This window comes from Odontomachus brunneus, unplaced genomic scaffold (genome assembly GCF_010583005.1).
Source record: "Odontomachus brunneus isolate Ranch 3 - 2012 unplaced genomic scaffold, Obru_v1 Obru_scaffold_150, whole genome shotgun sequence".
NCBI classification, from domain to species: Eukaryota; Metazoa; Arthropoda; class Insecta; order Hymenoptera; family Formicidae; genus Odontomachus; species Odontomachus brunneus.
In genome coordinates, this window is record NW_022639600.1 from 584873 (window position 1) to 593169 (window position 8297).

An 8297-nucleotide genomic window follows, 5' to 3' on the forward strand; every position below is an offset into this window, starting at 1 on the left:
CAGCGTATATCCACGCTCAGGGACAACGGGATTCCGGCATCCAACGTCCTACACTCTATACGCCGCCAACGGATCCCTCATCCCTACGTACGGCTGGATCACGCTCGAGTCAAAGCTCGGGTTGAGAAGAGCGTTTCCCTGGAGGTTCGTCATAGCCAACGTCTCTCAACCCATCATCGGCGCAGACTTTTTAGCGCATTACCACCTTCTCCCGGATCTGCGGACAAGAAAAATACTTGACGGAGAGACGGGTTTGAAGATCACAGGAATAATGCAGAGCAGCGATGCGCCGGCTATCAAAGTAGTCAGAGAAGAGAGCGAATTCCAGCGACTACTAGCCGAATTTCCTGAAATTACGCGATCGAGCGTAAAAACACGGAAAATGCAGCATACAACGGTGCACCACATCAAAACGACAACGGGGCCTCCAGAAGCGTGTCGACCGAGACGACTAGCACCGGATCGACTGCAAGCAGCCAAGGCCGAGTTCGACCTGATGCTACGCGAAGGCATCATTCGGCCATCAAAAAGTCCGTGGGCATCTCCACTGCACATGGTGCCTAAGAAGGACGACGCTTGGCGCCCATGCGGCGATTATCGGCGATTAAATGCACGCACCGTACACGATCGTTACCCGATCCCGCACATCGAAGACTTCTCGCAAACATTGCACGGAAGGAAAATCTTCTCAACACTGGACCTGGTGCGAGCCTATAACCAGATCCCCGTGCACAAGGAAGATGTGCCGAAGACTGCCGTGACCACGCCATTCGGACTCTTCGAGTTCCTATACATGCCGTTCGGGTTGTGCAACGCCACGCAAACCTTCCAGCGGTTCATCAATGAAGTACTCCACGGACTGGACTTCTGCTACGCGTATATCGACGATATACTAGTAGCCTCGACGACAAAGGAGGAACATGAAGAGCATCTACGCACTCTCTGCAAACGCCTCAAAGAGTACGGCGTGCTCATCAACCCAGCCAAATGCATCTTCGGAGCCGATCAGATACGATTCCTGGGGTATCTAGTGTCCGAGCAAGGCACGCAACCCCCTCCGGAGAGAGTGCAGGCAATCAAGGAATTTCCTCAGCCAGCAACAGTGAAACAGTTACGGCAATTCCTGGGGACATTCAACTTCTATAGAAGATTCGTCCCACACGCAGCACAGGACCAGACAATTCTGAATGGCTTGCTCGGAGGGCCCAAGGAGAAAGGAAAGACTCCCATTAATTGGACCCAAAGAAGCCTTCAGACAGTGTAAGGAGAGTCTGGCACGCGCAACATTATTAGCACACCCGGATCCGACAGCGGAAATCGCACTTACCACTGACGCATCGGACACAGCGATCGGAGCAGTCGTCCAGCAACGCGTCGGCAACGAGTGGCAACCACTCGCGTTTTTTAGCAAGAAGCTCAACGCGGCCCAGATTAAATACAGCCCTTACGACAGGGAATTATTGGCGATTTACGCAGCGGTGAAGTACTTCAAACACCTACTGGAAGGACGAGCATTCGTGATCTACACAGATCACAAACCGATCACATTTGCCTTTCAACAAAACCCGCTGCACAGTTCGCCACGCCAAGTTCGACATCTCGAATACATCGCGCAGTTCTCAACGGAGATACGACACATCTCGGGGAAGGACAACGTCGTAGCGGACGCACTTTCTCGAGTAGAAAGCATCCAGGCGGCCGTTAATCTTGAGGCGCTCGCTAAAGCTCAGAAAGAAGACGACGAGCTACAATCACTTCTCCAACAAGAAACGGCGCTGAAGCTAGAGAAACTGCCAATACCGGGGTCGCAAAAAGAGATTATTTGCGACACGTCGACAACATGGCCTCGACCCTTCGTAACGAAGGCATTCCGGCAGCAAGCATTTCAAAGCCTGCACGGTTTGGCACATCCAGGAGTCAAGGCGACGGGAAAACTGGTATCGCAGCGCTACGTGTGGCCACGCATACAAGACGACTGCAAGAGGTGGACACAAGCCTGCATACCGTGTCAACGAGCAAAGACGCAACGTCACACGCGCTCACCGACAGGGAATTTCACGACGCCGACACAGAGGTTCCAGCATATCCATATGGACATCGTGGGACCTCTGCCGATTGCGAGGGAATATCGATACTGCCTCACGATTATAGATCGTTTCACGAGATGGCCAGAAGAATTCCCTATAGCGGACATCACGGCGGAGACAGTCGCCCGATGTCTTTTCACTAATTGGGTCGCAAGGTTCGGAACGCCTTCAAGGATCACGACCGACCAAGGCCGCCAGTTCGAATCCGAACTATTCCAACAGCTGACGAAGCTAATGGGCGTAACACATTGGCGCACGACGGCCTACCATCCAGAAGCAAACGGAATGATCGAAAGATTCCACCGGCAATTAAAAGCCGCGATAGTCTGCCACGAGACTCAAGACTGGGTGGACGTCTTACCAATAATCATGCTGGGCATACGCGCCGCTCTGAAAGAAGACCTTCAAGCATCACCAGCAGAGATGGTATTCGGAGAACCAATTCGCCTACCAGGAGAATTTTTACACGAAGCCCCGGCGGAGAAGAACGACTCCAGCGGATTCGTACAGGACTTACGGCGTCACATTCAAAAGCTTCAACCGCAAGCAGTTAGACGCCATGGACAGCGGACTGTCTTTGAATACAAAGATATAAACGAGACGACGCATGTATTCATGAGACACGATGCGCCGAAACGAGCATTAACGCCTACATACGACGGCCCGTTCGAGGTCACGCAGCGACATCCGAAATTCTTTAAAATAAAGATTGGAGCGAAAGTAACCAACGTCTCTATTGATCGCCTGAAACCAGCGTATGTCTTAATGGAAGAAACGAGTCTCCCGAAGGCACCAGCGAGACAGGAGTAGCAAACCACGATCGCGCAAGAGAACGCGGACAAGTCAGTCTCAAGAACGAAAAGCGGGAGAGCTACGAAACCTCCCGTACGTTTCACCATACCGACCTTTAAACAACAAAGGGGGTGATGTGGCGTCTCAGAGAACGAGACGCCACGCAAGGTGCATCGCTCCCAGTTAAAGGGACGCTTACGGAGCGCACCTTACGCATTGTCCTTTCCAAGAACCGCGAGGCTCGCGACGCGTTTCCGAGAAACGCGGCGGAGTGCGATAAGCTCGAGCCCGCGAGAATTCGCGAAAGCGCGGACCGGCACGAAATTCGGAGAATCGCGAGCCTCGAGACTTTAGAAGAGGGGCAATGGTCAATGCGAGCCCGCGAGAATTCGCGGAAGCGCGGACCTGCACGAAATCGAAGAATCGCGAGCCTCGAGATTCAGAAGAGGGGCAACGGTGAATGTGCAAGCCCGCGACGAATTCGTGGAAGCACGGGACCTACATAAATTCGAGGAATCGCGAGCCTCGCGATTTTCGCGGAAATGTAAAGCACCAATACTCCACACAATTAAAGGTCTGGAGTATAAATAGCGGACGGAAACGCCGGAAGAACGGACTCCGCTCTCAACCTCCACAGAGGAACGATCTACGAGATCAAAAGCAATAAAGAGCCAATTCTCCTCTAGGGAGACAACTCGCACACCATAAGAATCCTAGGGCAGCACCCTGAAGCCCGACAAGCAACAGCCTCAGGGTGAGGCTAGAGAAACCGCCCGCTCACGACTCCGCGAACAATATCACGCATTGTTCGGGAGCGACAGCGATGATTATGCTGACGAGGAACCTGTAGGACCCGAGCTCGGCTCTCCGGTTTTCTCCTGGTCCTCCCTGCCAACGACGCCGTCTCCGACTCGCATACCCCGCACACCATCACCACGGAAGCGACTGCGCACCGGGGTATCGCTCAGGCGGCCCGCATTAATACCGAACGAGGACCCAGGAAGAGAGGAAGCGGCAACACTACATCCATGGAGACTGACGCCCTTGTGCCTCGCTCCAGTTAGGTGCACCCGGCCACCACTGGAGAGGCTCACGACGTGGGACGTGAGAGCCCGCCGACCGTTCTCACCCCGGTACCTATCTCCATTAGAAAAGGTGTCGTCCACGGCCCAGGTTCACCAAGCCACACAGACGTCGCCCAGAAAGCCGACTCTAGCACCAGGCGTCGTCAGGATCTCGACGACGCCCAAAAACCCGGATCCACGCGTCCGACAACCAGGGTCTCCACGCAAGCAAACACGGCCGGGGAAGTTCCGAGCCCACGTCGGCTCACCGAAGAAGCCCGCATTACGCGGGACCTTCCAAAGGTCGAAACGATCTCCCAGGATCCGGCCCTGGAAGGGAGCCTCGACAATGAAATAACACACATACACACAGACACACACACCAACTGTACTTAAAATAAAAATGTTCTGGTTTCCGTAAACGGAGCATAATTATTGAATATACCTTCCCACTGCGAGCGCTGTAGAATAAGGCTAAGATCTCATGAGCGATACTAACGCAACCACAACCGATAAAAGAGTTAATAAATCTCTATTTTATCTATAAATGATTTATAAGAAGAGAAAACACTAAGAAATCTGTAATATATTTAAAATATATACATGCACAAACACATACCACGTTATCATAATTATATTAAGAACAGAAAACTCAAATATTTACATTAACTAATAGCTCGAGACGTCAATTTAAAATTTTTTATCGTCAATTTAACATTTTAACGTCAATTTAAAATTTTTTCGTTATATATAAATGCAATGTGCCAATTCATTTTCATATGTATTTTTTGGTGTAAAAATATATACTTAATACTATGTAAATATTGCAAAAAAAAATTAGCATTTCTGGGTAACGTTTTCAATTGTGTATTTTGTGTTCATCATTTCGACACTTTATATCGATATTTTATACCAATATCTCAATACATCAATATCTTATTGATATCTTTCTCAATTCGAGGATACGTCATTAGATGACGCTTTAGACACTTCAAATCAATGGAGTCACTCGTATAAGGGTCGATTGTTCCAATTTCTTAGTAAGCTACGTGAGAGTTAAATCATATGTCTGTCTTTATCTTTTCTTCAAATTAGACAGAGATAGACACATGATTTAACTGTCAGATAGTTTACGAAGAAGTTGGAGGACAATCGGTCCTAAATAAGCTGACATTTTGGGCAATATCTTCCCCTTACCGCTTCAGAGTTCCGGCGCGTTGCGCGACTGAGTCGGTGGTCTTGAGTAAAGCAATGTGTATCGCACTTTTCGTTTCGCGCTTGCGTGTTGTTTATGCAAACGCTAAGTTTGATCTAATGGTGATTTAGTTGGATAATGATATTATCGAATTATCACATAATATCGGTCTTCGCTGCCGAGCACGACCGTTCGTGCATCGCCGATACCGACCGATTAATGGCTATTATCTGACGGTCTGACGTATAATTCCATTCACCGCGAATTCGACAGTATCTGTACACCGTGTCGCGAGCTACCGTCTGACTAATTAGCCGTGCCCAGAGATGGCAAATGAGTTACATTTACAGCACGCGTAGAGGGGACGGCTCCCATGTATGCGTGCCCGTCCATACGCGCCTCTCACTTCGGCTGACTTCGGGCAGTGGAAGAGCGCAGACAAAATCTGCTCTTTTTCTTCTCTCGAACTATGGTATATACTCGAGTTGCTTGAATTATGCCAAACTAGCGATACGATTTCGGGTGCCGGCGACGAAACGTCACACGTATAAATTGATTGTGTATGCGTAAAGGAAAGAAACGCGAGCAAGTCGGCTTCCGCCATTTAATCGTATCGCGTATTTATTTAATTAATTGTTTAAGTAATTAATATATATATGAATAGGAAATGCTTTTATATTTTTTCAAGAAAAATGTACTGTGTCAAACAAATTCTAATTATATCTCATCAAATCGCTTATCACACACAAGTAGAAAATTGTATTTAATTTCTTACCAATGATCAATTTTTACGCATTTTAATATATTGCAGATTTTTGTGAAAATGCACTGTAATAAGAAAAGTATTTTTCTCCTTAAAATATATTTTTATACAGTGTCAAAATTTTTTTGATGGAAGAGACCACCACCTTCTCGCGGTTTCCGTTGAGCAATAATATGTGCGTAGTCTTCGTAGAACTTAAATATAATAGAACTGCAAGGAAACATTTTTCTTTATTTTTACTATATGTATTTGCAAAATGAATAAAGTAAAAAAATATATTAACAGAATATATTTTACGAAACAATATTAAAATTAATTTTTTATTTTAAATTTCTTGTAGTAATAATAAGTTATATTTTAATAACGAAATGTTGTCGTACATAGAAAAAAGCGTACATATTGGCCAAGAGTGGATTTGTTTTTACTTAATTATATATGACATATTTATTTAATATATGTATGGGATATATATTAATTACTTAAACAATTAATTAAATAAATACGCGTTACAATTAAATGACCGGAAGCCGACTTGCTCGCATTTCTTTCCTTTACGCTGTGACGTGGCAGCCGTGGAGGCGCCCGTCTCAAGAACCCCGTACCGATTAGTGAGAATGTTTATCGCGTGCCGTGTCGCTAACGGTTTTTCGAGACCTTGCCGAATATCGCGTTCCGTCGGATTGTTTGTTGTGACGATTTAGAACAAAGCGAAGAAGCGATTTTTGCGAGCGGAGCAGATGCGAAGGTCAGCGCGTCCCGAATTTTGTGCCCCTCGACGTCCCTTGCCGGCCATTAGGACGAGGAGCGGAGGACAACGAGGAGCGGAGGACATCGAGGAGCGAGGATGCAGCAGATGACGATTAGCGGAGCCCTTGCTCAGGTGAATCGCACTCTCGTACTTTGGTGATGCAAAAATATATTATCGCGAATTATCGGGCGCTCAGCAATAGAGAATATTCTATCGCTGAGAAGCTATCGTAGTTATAATACAGTATCGCGCTTAGACGGATCAGCTGTATTTACTTTTAGCGAAGCAGCCGTCGCGAGAAACCCGGCAGGAAAAAACGGGAGAGCCGGGAGAGACAACATGCGAACTCCCGATGTCAACAATGTCTCGAGACGAAAAGTGTCTCGAGACCATATTACCGAAATTTGCCGATTCTCGACGATCGACGACCCCAGGACGAGGGGGGCAGTGACGAGGGAGGATCCGCGAGGATACGCGATCCTCCCAGGAACAATCAGCTGTTAGCCTTACCGCGACCGTTGCCGCGCACAGACTTTGGGAGATTACCGTATCGATAGTGTGTGAGCGAAAGAGAGAACAGAGAGAGAGCGAAAGAGAGAAGAGAGAGAGAGAGAGAGCGGAGAGAGAACAAGGGAGTGCAGTGGGAACGCGAGAGAGCGGAGCGAGGGAGAGAGAGCGGAGCGAGAGAGCGTGATCGGAGCGAGAGAGTGGACGAAGAGAGAGAGAGAGAGAGAGGACCGCCACCGCTGCCGTCACCGCCGACGCCGCCGCCGACGCAAGGGCTGTCGCCGTAATTGTAAGATCGACCATCTGCTCCAATTATATTTGTGTCGCGCACCGTATCGTATCGTGTCGTGTCTCGTCCGCGGAGTGGTCGCGCGAATAAAGAAGGCTCGCCCGAGGAAAGCGTCCTCGGGCTTCGTGTAACATTTCGCAAATAGTACCGTCTCGCGTATATTGACTATCGGGACGTGCGAGAGTCCCCGAATAAACGTCTCATTATTACTGATATCAAGTCTGTGATTTCGCTTCCTCCAACCCATCCCGTCTCTGACTTCAATTTAATAGAGCTACCGGTCCCGACGGTTTCGGGACACGCATTTCTTTTGTGATAATTATTTATTCTCGCGTTTATCGAGGTGGTGCGGCCTTTCCGTACCTGGCGCCCAACTCTTGCGAAGATCTTAGTGGCGTGTCCGGGAGCCGACGGCAATTTGCCGACGCGGCGAACAGGCGACTGTTTGCCGTCGCTCGCGAGAAGTTCCGTTCGCGAGAATCGTCGCAAATTTTTGGCGCCCAACGTGGGGCTCGAGATTGCGACCTTGCCGTCTCGGTGGACGGACGGGAAGTGAGAATTTTGAGGGACTCTCTCTATATATCGTTTTTTTGTGACCACTCCGAGTGTGGAGTGTCTGCCTGCTTGGTGGTGGTGGGTCTGTCCGTTACTGTCCGTGTGTCATACCGTTTGCCGTGTCGCGGGGTGAGCCAAGTCGGCCCCCCGGACAATTATTTTTTGTGTGTGCGCGCGAAACGAGGCGTCTCCGCGCGATAGTGAAAGTGCGCGGACTGTGTTAGATCGCGGACAGTGCGACGGTTCGCGGATCGGTATCGCGTACCGTCGGGTCGCGAGGATCGCGGTTCGCGACGC